This window comes from Ranitomeya imitator, chromosome 5 (assembly GCF_032444005.1).
Source record: "Ranitomeya imitator isolate aRanImi1 chromosome 5, aRanImi1.pri, whole genome shotgun sequence".
NCBI lineage: Eukaryota > Metazoa > Chordata > Amphibia > Anura > Dendrobatidae > Ranitomeya > Ranitomeya imitator.
In genome coordinates this window covers 332,288,852-332,303,933 of record NC_091286.1, presented here as the reverse complement: position 1 = coordinate 332,303,933, position 15,082 = coordinate 332,288,852, and positions in this window count along the sequence as shown.

The window sequence follows — 15,082 nt, the reverse complement described above, 5'->3', positions numbered from 1 at the left end:
ACGCCTTTGGCCAAGAATAAGCCTCAGTACTGGACCCAACTGACCATGTGCATGGCTCCTGCGCATCAGGAGGATATTCGCTTTCTGGTGATGCAGAATCTGCATGATGTGGTCGTGTTGGGGTTGCCATGGCTACAAGTCCATAACCCAGTATTGGATTGGAAGTCAATGTCTGTGTCCAGCTGGGGTTGTCAGGGGGTACATGGTGATGTTCCATTTCTGTCTATTTCATCATCCACCCCTTCTGAGGTCCCAGAGTTCTTGTCGGATTACCGGGATGTATTTGATGAGCCCAAGTCCAGTGCCCTACCTCCGCATAGGGATTGCGATTGTGCTATCGATTTGATTCCTGGTAGTAAGTTTCCTAAAGGTCGACTGTTTAATTTGTCTGTGCCTGAACACGCCGCTATGCGGAGTTATGTAAAGGAATCCTTGGAGAAGGGTCATATTCGCCCGTCGTCGTCGCCATTGGGAGCAGGGTTCTTTTTTGTGGCCAAGAAGAATGGTTCGTTGAGACCTTGTATTGATTACCGCCTTCTAAATAAAATCACAAACAAATTTCAGTACCCCTTGCCGCTGCTGTCTGATTTGTTTGCTCGGATTAAGGGGGCTAGTTGGTTCACCAAGATAGATCTTCGTGGTGCGTATAATCTTGTGCGTATTAAACAGGGCGATGAATGGAAAACAGCATTTAATACGCCCGAGGGCCATTTTGAGTACCTGGTTATGCCATTCGGGCTTTCCAATGCTCCATCAGTATTTCAGTCCTTTATGCATGACATCTTCCGAGAGTACCTGGATAAATTCCTGATTGTATACTTGGATGATATTTTGGTCTTCTCGAATGATTGGGAGTCTCACGTGAAGCAGGTTAGAGTGGTGTTCCAGGTCCTGCGTGCGAATTCTTTGTTTGTGAAGGGGTCAAAGTGTCTCTTTGGTGTTCAGAAGGTTTCATTTTTGGGTTTCATTTTTTACCCTTCTACTATCGAGATGGACCCTGTTAAAGTTCAGGCCATTTATGATTGGACTTTTATCGTCGCTTCATCAATAATTTTTCTAGTATTGCCAAACCATTGACTGATTTAACCAAGAAGGGTGCTGATGTGGTCAATTGGTCTTCTGCTGCTGTGGAAGCTTTTCAGGAGTTGAAGCGTCGTTTTTCTTCTGCCCCTGTGTTGTGCCAACCAGATGTTTCGCTCCCGTTCCAGGTCGAGGTTGATGCTTCTGAGATTGGAGCAGGGGCTGTTTTGTCGCAAATAAGTTCTGATGGCTCGGTGATGAAACCATGTGCCTTCTTTTCCAGGAAGTTTTCGCCTGCTGAGCGTAATTATGATGTTGGCAATCGAGAGTTGCTGGCCATGAAGTGGGCATTCGAGGAGTGGCGTCATTGGCTTGAAGGAGCTAAGCATCGCGTGGTGGTCTTGACTGATCACAAGAACTTGACTTATCTCAAGTCTGCCAAACGGTTGAATCCTAGACAGGCTCGTTGGTCGCTGTTTTTCTCCCGTTTTGATTTTGTGGTTTCGTACCTTCCGGGCTCTAAAAATGTGAAGGCGGATGCCCTGTCTAGGAGTTTTGTGCCCGACTCTCCGGGTTTGCCTGAGCCGGCAGGTATTCTCAAAGAGGGGGTAATTTTGTCTGCCATCTCCCCTGATTTGCGGCGGGTGCTGCAAAAGTTTCAGGCTAATAGACCTGACCGTTGCCCAGCGGAGAAACTGTTTGTCCCTGATAAATGGACGAGTAGAGTTATCTCTGAGGTTCATTGTTCGGTGTTGGCTGGTCATCCTGGAATCTTTGGTACCAGAGATTTGGTGGCTAGATCCTTTTGGTGGCCGTCTCTGTCGCGGGATGTGCGTTCGTTTGTGCAGTCCTGTGGGATTTGTGCTCGGGCTAAGCCCTGCTGTTCTCGTGCCAGTGGGTTGCTTTTGCCCTTGCCGGTCCCGAAGAGGCCCTGGACACATATCTCTATGGATTTTATTCCGGATCTCCCCGTCTCTCAAAAGATGTCGGTCATTTGGGTGGTTTGTGATCGCTTCTCTAAGATGGTCCATTTGGTACCCTTGTCTAAATTGCCTTCCTCCTCTGATTTGGTGCCATTGTTTTTCCAGCATGTGGTTCGTTTACATGGCATTCCCGAGAACATTGTTTCTGACAGAGGTTCCCAGTTTGTTTCGAGGTTTTGGCGAGCCTTTTGTGCTAGGATGGGCATTGATTTGTCTTTTTCCTCGGCTTTCCATCCTCAGACAAATGGCCAAACTGAACGAACCAATCAGACCTTGGAAACATATCTGAGATGTTTTGTTTCTGCTGATCAGGATGATTGGGTGTCCTTTTTGCCTTTGGCTGAGTTCGCCCTTAATAATCGGGCCAGCTCGGCTACTTTGGTTTCGCCGTTTTTCTGCAATTCTGGTTTCCATCCTCGTTTCTCTTCAGGGCAGGTTGAGTCTTCAGACTGTCCTGGTGTGGATACTGTGGTGGATAGGTTGCAGCAGATTTGGACTCATGTAGTGGACAATTTGACATTGTCCCAGGAGAAGGCTCAACGTTTCGCTAACCGCAGGCGCTGTGTGGGTCCCCGACTTCGTGTTGGGGATTTGCTTTGGTTGTCGTCTCGTTATATTCCTATGAAAGTTTCATCTCCTAAGTTTAAGCCTCGTTTCATTGGTCCGTATAGGATTTCTGAGGTTCTTAATCTTGTGTCTTTTCGTTTGACCCTTCCAGCTTCTTTTTCCATCCATAATGTATTCCATAGGTCATTGTTGCGGAGATACGTGACACCTGTGGTTCCATCCGTTGATCCTCCTGCCCCGGTTTTGGTTGAGGGGGAGTTGGAGTATATAGTGGAGAAGATTTTGGATTCTCGTATTTCGAGACGGAAACTCCAGTACCTGGTTAAGTGGAAGGCTTATGGTAAGGAAGATAATTCCTGGGTCTTTGCCTCTGATGTTCATGCTGCCGATCTGGTTCGTGCCTTTCATTTGGCTCATCCTGGTCGGCCTGGGGGCTCGGGTGAGGGTTCGGTGACCCCTCCTCAAGGGGGGGGGTACTGTTGTGAATTCTGTGGTCAAGCTCCCTCCTGTGGTCATGAGTGGTACTTCGGCTGGTTCTGTCTATGAGCTTCCTCTGGTGGATGTGAGTGGGGCTGCGGCTTCTGAGTTTCCTTCCTCAGGTGACGAGGTTAAGTCGTTAGGTGCTGCTCTATTTAACTCCACCTAGTTCTTTGTTTCTGGCCTCCAGTCAATGTTCCAGTATTGGTCTTGCTCTCTCCTGGATCGTTCTTGTGGCTTGTCTGCCCTGCATAAGCTAAGTTCTGCTTGTGTTACTTTTGTTTGCTATTTTTTCTGTTCAGCTTGCTATATTGGTTTTTCTTGCTTGCTGGAAGCTCTGGGACGCAGAGGGAGCACCTCCGTGCCGTTAGTCGGTACGGAGGGTCTTTTTGCGCCCTCTGCGTGGTTGTTTGTAGGTTTTTGTGCTGGCCGCAAAGCTATCTTTCCTATCCTCGGTCTATTCAGTAAGTCGGGCCTCACTTTGCTAAAACCTATTTCATCTCTGTGTTTGTATTTTCATCTTTACTCACAGTCATTATATGTGGGGCGCTGCCTTTTCCTTTGGGGAATTTCTCTGAGGCAAGGTAGGCTTATTTTTCTATCTTCAGGGCTAGCTAGTTTCTCAGGCTGTGCCCGAGGCCCCTAGGTCTGGTCAGGAGCGCTCCACGGCTACCTCTAGTGTGGTGTGATAGGATTAGGGATTGCAGTCAGCAGAGTTCCCACGTTTCAGAGCTCGTCCTATGTTATTAGTAACTATCAGGTCACTTTGTGTGCTCTTAACCACCAGGTCCATTGTGTTTCTGAATCACCAGTTCATAACACCCTGTAAAATGCCTCAAGCCACCGGTCATACGGGTTTGTCCTATCCATCTGGGGGACAGAGAGAGACATAACATCTGTAACATCTTCAACAGTTGTGAGGACCTTATGAGAAGCTTAGCAGTAAGGTACTACAACACATGGCACTAGAGCAGTGATTTTCAACCTTTTTTGAGCCGCGGCACACTTTTTATACTTAAAAAATCCCGAGGCACACCACCAACCAAAATGGCACAAAATGGTGCGTCCAGGTTTGAGATGAAAGTCTGCAGTCATTCTATGTGACTGCAGGCTTCTGAATTCTCACAGCGCAAGCACTGCACACTTTCAGGATTCTCCCTTGCCGGTGGCCAGAGTGGACGGTCATGACAGCACAAGTATGTGATTTGGATACTTCTGGCCACATTCTAACTAGACGTGTCCGGCCTCAGTCAATTCATTTTCATTGAATGAGGCCACACATGTCTAGTCAGCACGTGACCGCATGTATGTAAATCACCAACATCAGAGAATTATGATAGCAGTGTGCACTGTGAGAATTCAGAAGTCTGCAGTCACATAGTATGACTGCAGACTCATCACAACCTTGGACATCCCCTTTAATGTTCCTAACAAATAAAAATGAGAATTAGTATCACAAAAAAAACACATTTACATCCAGGTACCTGATAGATGACGTTGTTTGTGGAGTCGCCTCTTTCTTTTCATCTTCACCTTGTCCAGATGCCATGATGACTCTTCTCATCCACCGGCAGAGCTCGTTTCTGCAGACTTCCATCTTCTCCTGTCTTCTGCAGCACATCCCGACACAACACCCTTAAAGATAGCAGTGTTATTATAATGCTCCGGAATAACAATATCTGCCCTAGGCTGAGCCCCTGAGTAAATAATTGCCCCTCACTTTATTCCCAGCACATAATATGACCCTCACTGTCCCTCTTATGGTACATGCCATCCACACTACCCTCTCTCTCTTTTCTATACTTCACACTGCCTTCTCATACGGTGTCCCTCATAGAGAGCCCAGTCTCTCTACTGTGCCCCTTCATTACACTCCTCCTACTTGGCATACTGTCTCCTCCTGGCTGTTACCCTCACACTACTCAGTATCTATTATGTGTCCACTCACACTTTCATCCCCCCATACTGTCTGCACACATTTCTAATAGCCTCCTCCTGTACATCCCCCCCCTGCTAACATACCCCTTTGCTCTCTCCATATTTCCTCCTCACACATTCCCCCCTCACACATTCCCCCGACTCCCCATACTGTCCTCACACATCCCATCACCGTTGCTCCCAGTACTGTCAGCACACATTTTTCCCCTCGCTACTGTGTCCACCCCCATCTCCCCACTCACCCCCACAGAATATATCCACTCCCCTTCCGATAGAATAAATCCATCCCCTTCCACACAGAATAAATGCACCCTGCCCCACACATGCTAAATAAATTCCAGCCCCCCCCCCACGTACACACTGAATAAATCCCCCCCACACACTGAATAAATCCCCCCCACACACTGAATAAATCCCCCCCACACACTGAATAAATCCCCCACACACTGAATAAATCCCCCCCACACACACTGAATAAATCCCCCCCACACACTGAATAAATCCCCCCACTCACTGAATAAATCCCCCCCACACACTGAATAAATCCCCCCCACAGAATAAATCCCCCCCACACACTGAATAAATCCCCCCCATACACTGAATAAATCCCCCCACACACTGAATAAATCCCCCCACACACTGAATAAATCCCCCCCCCACACACTGAATAAATCCCCCCCACACTGAATAAATCCCCCCCACACACTGAATAAATCCCCCCACACACTGAATAAATCCCCCCCCCCACACTGAATAAATCCCCCCCCCACACTGAATAAATCCCCCCCACACACTGAATAAATCCCCCCACACACTTAATAAATCCCCCCACACACTTAATAAATCCCCCCACACACTTAATAAATCCCCCCACATACTCCCCATAAACCCACCCCACGCTGAATCTTCGGTGTCTTCAGCTCCACAGCACAGGAGCACTTACCACCAAGTGTCTTCTGTCTCCTGCGCGCCGGATAGTGACGTCAGCAGCGTGATCACATGACTTGATCACGCTGCTGGCGTCGCTCTGACCCAGCGGTCAGAGCCTCAATTGTACTCGCAGCTGGTAGATGTCTGCGAGTACAATTGATCTCCGGGAGCCGGCGCGCTGCAGCTTCTCTGTGCCGGCTGTCAGCTTGACAGTCGGCACAGAGAACAGCTGACTCCCGTTCCCCGCGGCACACCCGACCATGTGTCGCGGCACACTAGTGTGCCGCGGCACACTGGTTGAAAAACACTGCACTAGAGGAAGGCTACTGATTTCTACCTGGACAAGGGGACTCTGGATTTGCCTCCAAACCGGCCGGACACTGCCTACCCTGTGATCTGGTACCCTGGACTGTGGATGCTGAAACCTTCAGTAAAAGGTAAAGAGACTGCAACCTTGTGTCCTCGTTCTTCACTGCGCCTCGCACCATCCACTATCTACACACTGGGAAGTCCTGGGGATATACAGTATTTCACCTGTGGGAAGGTATACCATCTAGCTGCCATAACATCACCCCAGCGGACCCCTTAGCAGCATCAGTCACCCTGACCGAATACCACAGGTGGCATCATGAACATATCCCTTTAAAGACCTTTCCCTTTTCAACGGACGTCCCAGAACCACGGACCGGGTCAGCCACCGTGACATCCCCCTGAGAACCGAAGGACCCGGTATCGAGTACCCCACTGCCCACGGGGGCGATCCATTACTATAAATGCCTGAATAGACAAATGTGATAGACAACCAATATAGCCAAAAGGGGTAACAAGTAAGAAACACAAAAACGCAGCAGCACTCACCAGTATGAATAGTTCAAGTGTCCTTTATTATCATAAACGAAGAGGCATCTTCACGGCACAAGGGAGGGAGTGGAAAGGAGTGCAGTCGACGGGACGACGGCCGTTTCGCGCTACAACAGAGCGCTTCTACGGATCCTATGTCTTATATTTGTGAATAAAAATGTATTTATTTCATGTTTTCCTTTGTGCTGTTATTATTCATTTTTATTTTTAATGCATCATTTTTAAGTTCCATAACTAAAATTTTAGTTTTAAAAACATTTTAAACAATAAAATATAATATTTGTGTACCTGTGCTTTCGTGCTTAACGCCTAAACTTCCGGAGCTTTTTTCGGTTTTGCGTTTTCGTTTTTCGCTCCCCTCCTTCCCAGAGCCATAACTTTTTTATTTTTCTGTCAATATGGTCATGTAAGGGCTTATTTTTTGCGGAACGAGTTGTGCTTTTGAATAACACCATTTGTTTTACCATGTTATATACTAGAAAATGAGAAAAAAATTCCAAGTGCGGTGAAATTGCAAAAAAAGAGCAACCCCACACTTGTTTTTTGTTTGGCTTTTTTGCTAGGTTCACTAAATGCTAAAACTGACCTGCCACTGTGATTCTCCAGGTCATTGTGAGTTCATAGACACCAAATATGTCTAGGTTCTTTTTTATCTAAGCAGTGGAAAAAAATTCCAAACTTTGATAAAAAAAAAATAGTGCAATTTTCCGATACCCGTAGCGTCCCCATTTTTTGTGATCTTGGGTTGGGTGAGAGCTTATTTTTTGCGTGCTGAGCTGATGTTTTTAATTATATCATTTTGGTGCAGATATGTTATTTTGATCGCCCTTTACTGCATTTTAATGCAATGTCGCGGCAACCAAAAAAAACCTAATTTGGGCGTTTTGAATATTTTTATCACTATGCCGTTTAGCGATCAGGTTAATCCTTTTTTTATTGCTAGATTGGGTAATTCTGAACTCGGCAATACCAAATATGTGTAGGTTTGATATTGTTTTTTATTGTTTTATTTTGAATGGGGTGAAAAGGGGGTGATTTGAACTTTTATATATTTTTTATTTTTTTTCATATTTTTAAAAACATTTTTTTTTACTTTTGCCATGCTTCAATAGCCTCCATGGGAGGCTAGAAACTGGCACAACTTGATTGGCTCTGCTACATGGAGGCGATGCTCAGATCGTCTCTATGTAGTAGAATTATAGCATTGCTATGAGCGCCGACCACAGGGTGGCGCTCACAGAAATCTGGCATCAACAACCATAGAGGTCTCAAGGAGACCTCTGGTTGTCATGCCAATGCGCCGATGACTCCCAATCACATGATGGGGGTCAGGGATGCACTCATTTCCGTCCGGATGGCCAGAACCGATTGTTAAGTGCCGCTGTCAGAGTTTGACAGCGACATTTAACTGGTTAATAGGTACAGGTGGATCACGATTCCATCTGTGCCTATTTCAGGCACATGTCAGATGTTCAAAACAGCTGGCATGTCCCGGCTTTGATGCGGGCTCACCGCCGGAGCCCACATCAAAGCGGGGGTACTGCCATCGGACGTACTATTCCTTCCGATGGCAGAAAGGGGTTAAAGAGGTTAAACAGTTAGGAAAACAGAAAACTGATGAGCAAGCCAGCATAGCTGTTCAAAGTCATTTTATGTTGAGGTGTTAAACAATAACTGTCTGAGTTTAACCCCTTAACGATGAATGGCGATCATAGAACGTCATGAGTTGGTTTCAGTTCCCGTATCTTAATGTGCTATGTCCACCATTACTCTAAACTGTCACAGCATGTAAACACGTAGTGACAGTTCTGAGCAGACATTGGTCAGTGATAGCTGAGCAACACAAGAAGAGGTGTGAGAATCCATGTAATCGGTCTCCGCACTCAGAGGGCTGTGATTGGTCAGTCAATCTGACTGCCCGATGTCATGATCCAGTCCGGAGTTTATTTTCTGCTATCTTCTCTCTGAACTGGTCATGCAGGGGTTAATCCCTTCTGCCTCATTTTGGAGCTGGCTGGGCTTTTTCAGTCCTCTGCAGTCTGCTGGCCAGCATCAGTGATAGTTCATGCTTCCATGCTAGAGCAACTGACCCATATAATAATAATCTTTATTTTTATATAGCGCTAACATATTCCGCAGCGCTTTACACTTTTGCACACATTATCATCACTGTCCCCGATGGGGCTCACAATCTAAATTCCCTATCAGTATGTCTTTGGAGTGTGGGAGGAAACCGGAGTGCCCAGAGGAAATCCACGCAAACACGGAGAGAACATACAAACTCCTTACAGCCTGGTGATCCTTCTGCCTCTGACTTCCCGTATTTGTGTGAGACCCGTTCCTTACCCTTACTTAGTGTTCGTCTGGTGGTTTTCCTTACAGTGTATGACTCGGCCTGATCTCTGAACCCGCCTCTTGCTTTCCGTCTCTGATACCTCCTTCCCTGACCGGCTTTTACTTCTGGCTTGTACCCCGACTTCGTCTTACGTCTCACGTTTTCAATACCGCGCTACCATTTGGCTCTGACTTCTGGCTTGTCTCTGACAGTACCTCTGGAACTTCTTCTCCTGACAATTTCTGACTCTGCTCGTCTGACCACTCTTTCGTTACCTGTGACACCTGTGCGGCTGCTCAGTGTTGCTACGCTGTGAGTGGGCAATCTCTCTTCCCTCACCAGCACCCCCTGGTGGAGGATGCGCTTAACTGCACAGCAGCTGTATCACACCCCATAACAGCATGATCGCGCAGGAGGTGCTGAAATATCAGCATCTCCCACCAGATCAAAGCAGGAGCACAGTGCTGCTAGTGGCCGAGCACCTGCACTAAATTTTTTGTGGGAAAAAATTATTTTTTTATTTTCACCGCTCTACATTATAAGCTGAAGAACCCGGGGGTTCAAGGTGCTCACCAAACATCTAGATACATTATTGGTGGGATCTAGTTTCCAAGATGGGGTCACATGTGGGAGGTTTCTACTGTTAAGACACATAAGATGGTCTCCAATAGAGTTGAGCGAATTTGATCGGGTCCCTGCTTATTCGGCAAGCTATAGCACTTGCCAAATAAGCTGCAGAGGGAACCCAGACACCTGGAGAGCGCCAGTTGATCAGCTGTCTGGCACCGAAGCTGCATCTGTCGTGTCTGTGTCACTATCACAGCACATGTATGGAGAGCCTTTGTGTTGGTCTCTCCATGCATGTGTCGTGACTGTGACACAGACGCGACACATGCAGCTGTGGCATTGGACAGCTGATCAACTGGCGCTCTCCAGGTATCTGGGTTCCCTCTGCAGCTTATTCGGCAAGCGCTATCAAATCGCTGATCAAATTCTCTCAACTCTATTATCCAAATGTGACATGGCATTCGCTGTCAATTCCACCTATTTTTGAGTTCAAAAGTAAAACACTGCTCCTTTCCTTCTGAGCCCTGCATGCGCTGAAACAGTAATTTTGCCCCAGATATGGGGTAGCGACATATTCAGCAGAAATTGTACAACAAATCTTGGGGTCCATTTTTTTCTGTTACTCGTGAAAATAAAAAAATTGGGGCTAAATTAAAATTTTATGAAAAAAGTAAAATGTTCATTATTTCCTTCCACATTGCATTAATTCCTGTGAAGCACTTGAAAGGTTAATACGCTTCTTGAATATCGTTTTAAGCACCTGGAGGGGTGCAATTTTTAGAATGGTGTCACTATTGGGTATTTTCACAAATAAACACAAGTTATACCAAAGAAATTTTACCACTGTCATGAAGTACAATATGTTTTGAAAAAAGCATTTTCAGAATCACTGGGATCAGTTGAAGTTTTTTTTAGAGTTATTACCTCATAAAGTGACACTGGTCAGATTTAAAAAATGAGGGCTGGTCGTTAACCTACAAAATTGCTCGGTCCTTAAAGGAATATTCCCATCTTCAAGATCCTATCTCAATATGTAGTAGGTGTACTAATAATATTAAATACCTCCAATTAAAAATGTTATATAGCTTTTTATTATTCACTATGTCCCTTTCCTCATGTGCAGGCATTGCAGGACCCTAGATATCCATGGTTACAACCACTAGCAACTAGCTAACTTTCACTATATCAGAGGTCAAAACCATGCATACCTAAGGTCCTGCAATGCCTGCACATGAGGAAAGAGACAGAGTGAAAGAAAGAAACTTTACTACATTTCTAATTGGAGGTATTTGGTAATATTTTTATTATTACACCTACTACATATTGGGATAGGATCTTGGAGATGGGAATATCCCATTAAGGGGTTAAGTAGAGCACAGGATGCAATTGTAAACAGGGAAATATTGACCTATAAGCAAGGGATGCCTATTGGCAATGGCGCTGAAAGGACACAGCCGTAAGACAGAAGTGTTGGCAGTACAAATTTGTAATAGCCTGCCCCTGCCAAGTTCACTGCCTGGTTTCCAGAAACATATTTTAATCACATAAATTTGGACAGAAACAGGAAAGACACTAGATTGCATTCCTTGTGTGTGTGTATATATATATATATATATATATATATATATATATATATATATGTATAAGTACCGTATATACACACAATTGGAAAATCCAGTACATCTATCTGGAGTCTTTAAAACGTTACATTTATTAGTATTTACTATGACAGAATTTAAAAAAAAATCATCAAAAATGCAACTTTGTGTCCCATAGATGACGCATTTCAGACAATAACACTCTTTATCAAGCCTAATTCGTGATTGGAGTCACTCACGTGACTCAGTCAGAATATCATTAAAATCATTCTAAATATAGTGCAACATTGCATACATAGTAATCTTATACAAACATTTAAAACATTAACAATAACGCATATTACACCAACTTCATCTAGAAAGTTGGAAGGCAGGCTTCACACTAGCGTTACGCAGGGCTGTGGACGGCAGCCTTCTTCCTCTGTGAAACCCCACCCACTGCCACGCCTCTTCCTTCAGCTCCGCCTATGTCTGCATGCGTTCTGCGTACCCTACCTTGGGTAAGCAGGCCATTAGGATGTATGCGGATGCCTCCGCATGTGTCTTCTTGACGCTGCACTGACCTGCATCAAACGCAACATGTTAGGATTTTGTTGCGGTAGGCGCAGCTTCAAAATGAAGCATGCAGAGGCATCCACGCATGCATCCACATGGCCTGCGTACTCAATGGTAAAGATAAGGTACGCAGAACAAATACAGACAAAGGCAGAGCTGAATGAAGAGGCGCGGCAGTGGGCAGGGCTTCATGGAGGAAGAAGGCTGCCGTCTGCAGCTCTGCCGAATGCTAGTGTGAAGCTAGCCTAAAAGCAGTGAGTCACAATATAATTTCACCAAACATCTTGTGAAAGTAATACTTTTAAACGCACTCCTGGCTCAAAATATGAAAATTTGATCATCACATACTACACCATATTCCAAATTATTATGCAAATTGGATTTAAGTGTCTTAAAGATTTAATTTTGTTTTTCAAATAAACTCGTGGATGGTATTGTGTTTCAGGGCTCAATGGATCACTGAAATCAATCTTAAACATATGTGATAATTAGTTGTCCAGGTGATTCTAATTAAAGGAAAACTACTTAAAAATGATGTTCCACATTATTAAGCAGGCCACAGGTTTCAAGCAATATGGGAAATAAAAAAGATATCTCTGTTGCTGAAAAGCGTTAAATAGTGCAATGCCTTGGACAAGGAATGAAAACATTAGATATTTCACAAAAACTTAGGAGTAATCATCATACTGTGAAGAGATTGTGACTGAAACAGAGCACAGACAGAGTTCATGCAGATAAAGGCATAATGAGGAAGATTTCTGCCAGACAAATTCATTGGATTAAGAGAGCAGGTTCCAAAATACCATTACAAAGCAGCAAACAGTTATTTGAAGCTGCTGTTGCCTCTGGAGTCCCTCGAACATCAAGGTGTAGGATCCTTCAAAGGCTTGCTGTGGTGCATCAACCTACTATTCGGCCACCCCTAAACAGTGTTCACAAGCAGACACAGTTGCAGTGGGCCCAGACATAAATGAAGAATAATTTTCAAGCAGTCTTGTTTACCGATGAGTGTCGAGCAACCCTAGATGGTCCAGATGGATGGAGTAGTGGATGGTTGGTGGATGGCCACCATGTCCCAACAAGGCTGCGACGTCAACAAGGAAGTGGAGGAGTCATGTTTTGGGCCGTAATCATGGGGAAACAGCTAGTAGGGCCCTTTAAGGTTCCTGAAAGTGTGAAAATGACCTCTGCAAAGTATATAGAGTTTCTGACTGACAACTTCCATGGTATAAAAAGCAGAAACGTGCCTTCAGGAGCAAAATCATCTTCATGCATGACAATGCACCATCTCATGTTGCAAAGAATACCTCTGAGTCATTGGCTGCTATGGGCATAAAAGGAGATAAACTCATGGTGTGGCCACCATCTTCCCCTGACCTCAACCCTATAGAGAACCTTTGGAGTATCATCAAGCAAAATATCTATGAGGGTGGGAGGCAGTTCACATCAAAACAGCAGCTCTGGGAGGCTATTCTGACTTCATGCAAAGAAATACAAGCAGAAACTCTCCAAAAACCCACAAGTTCAATGGATGCAAGAATTGTGAAGGTGATATCAAAGAACGGGGCCTATGTTAACATGTAACTTGGCCTGTTAGGATGTTTTGGAGTTAAATAGCTTTTTTTGTTCAGTGAATGTGACCCCTGTTGTGAATTCTGTGGCAGAGCTCCCTCTTGTGGTGACGAGTGGTAACTCGGCTGATTCTCTCTGTGAGCTTCCGTTGGTGGAGGAAAGTGGTACTGCGGCTTCTGAGTTTCCTTCCTCAGGTGATGTGGTGAAGTCGTTAGGTGCTGCTCTATTTAACTCCACCTAGTGCTTTGATCCTGGCCTCCAGTCAATGTTCTAGTATTGGACCTGTCTCCTCCTGGATCGTTCCTGTGGCCTGCTGCTCTGCATAGCTAAGTTATTCTTTGCTATTTGTTTGCTGTTTTTTTTCTGTCCAGCTTGTCTATTTGTTTTTTTTCCTGCTTGCTGGAAGCTCTGGGACACAGAGGGTGTACCTCCGTGCCGTTAGTTCGGTACGGAGGGTCTTTTTGCCCCCTTTGCGTGGTTTTTGTAGGGTTTTGTGTTGACCGCAAAGTTGCCTTTCCTATCCTCGCTCTGTTCAGAAAGTTGGGCCTCGCTTTGCTAAATCTATTTCATCTCTACGTTTGTCTTTTCATCTTAACTCACAGTCATTATATGTGGGGGCTGCCTTTTCCTTTGGGGATATTTCTCTGAGGCAAGGTAGGCTTATTTTCTATCTTCAGGCTAGCTAGTTTCTCAGGCCGTGCCGAGTTGCATAGGGAGCGTTAGGCGCAATCCACGGCTGCCTTTAGTGGGGTTTGTGAGGATTAGGGATTGCGGTCAACAGAGTTCCCACGTCTCAGAGCTCGTTCTTGTTTTTTGGGTTATTGCCAGGTCACTGTATGTGCGCTGACCTCTATGTCCATTGTGGTACTGAATTACCTTTCATAACAGACCCCCTAAAGCTGCGAATTCCACAAATGAGCATTTTCAGTTCTTTAAAACATATCAATTGTTTACAAATTCTGCTGTGCCTAATAATTTAGAACAGTGCATTTTGAGTTTTTATTCATTTTAAAGATTATACTGTTATCATTGGAAGGTTTCTTCAATAAAATTCGATGTATACTCTAACGGGTGATGACTTTTATTAGACTGACTCATTTGCACCGACTATTTAGGAAAATCCAAGAAAAATGTAATTTGCATAATAATTTGGAACATGGTGTATTTATAGAATCTTAACTGATATATGAAGATTTTTTTAGTAAATTTGTCATGGTGAATGCTAATATAGGTAAAGTATTTTGAAAAGTTGAAGAGATTCTGGATACATACCCCCAAATTTTCCTTCTATTGTGGATTGCGTGCAGGTGATGTACACTTTTTAGAGTTACTAGGAGAGCACTTGACATTGCAGATCTATATATATCTATATTATTATTATTTATTGTTATAGCGCCATTTATTCCATGGCGCTTTACATGTAAGGAGGGGTATACATAATAAAAACAAGTACAATAATCTTAAACAATACAAGTCATAACTGGTACAGGAGGAGAGAGGACCCTGCCCACGAAGGCTCACAATCTACAAGGGATGGGTGAGAATACAGTAGATGAGGGTAGAGCTGGTCATGCAGCGGTTTGGTCGATCGGTGGTTACTGCAGGTTGTAGGCTTGTCGGAAGAGGTGGGTCTTCAGGCTCTTTTTGAAGGTTTCGATGGTAGGTGAGAGTCTGATATG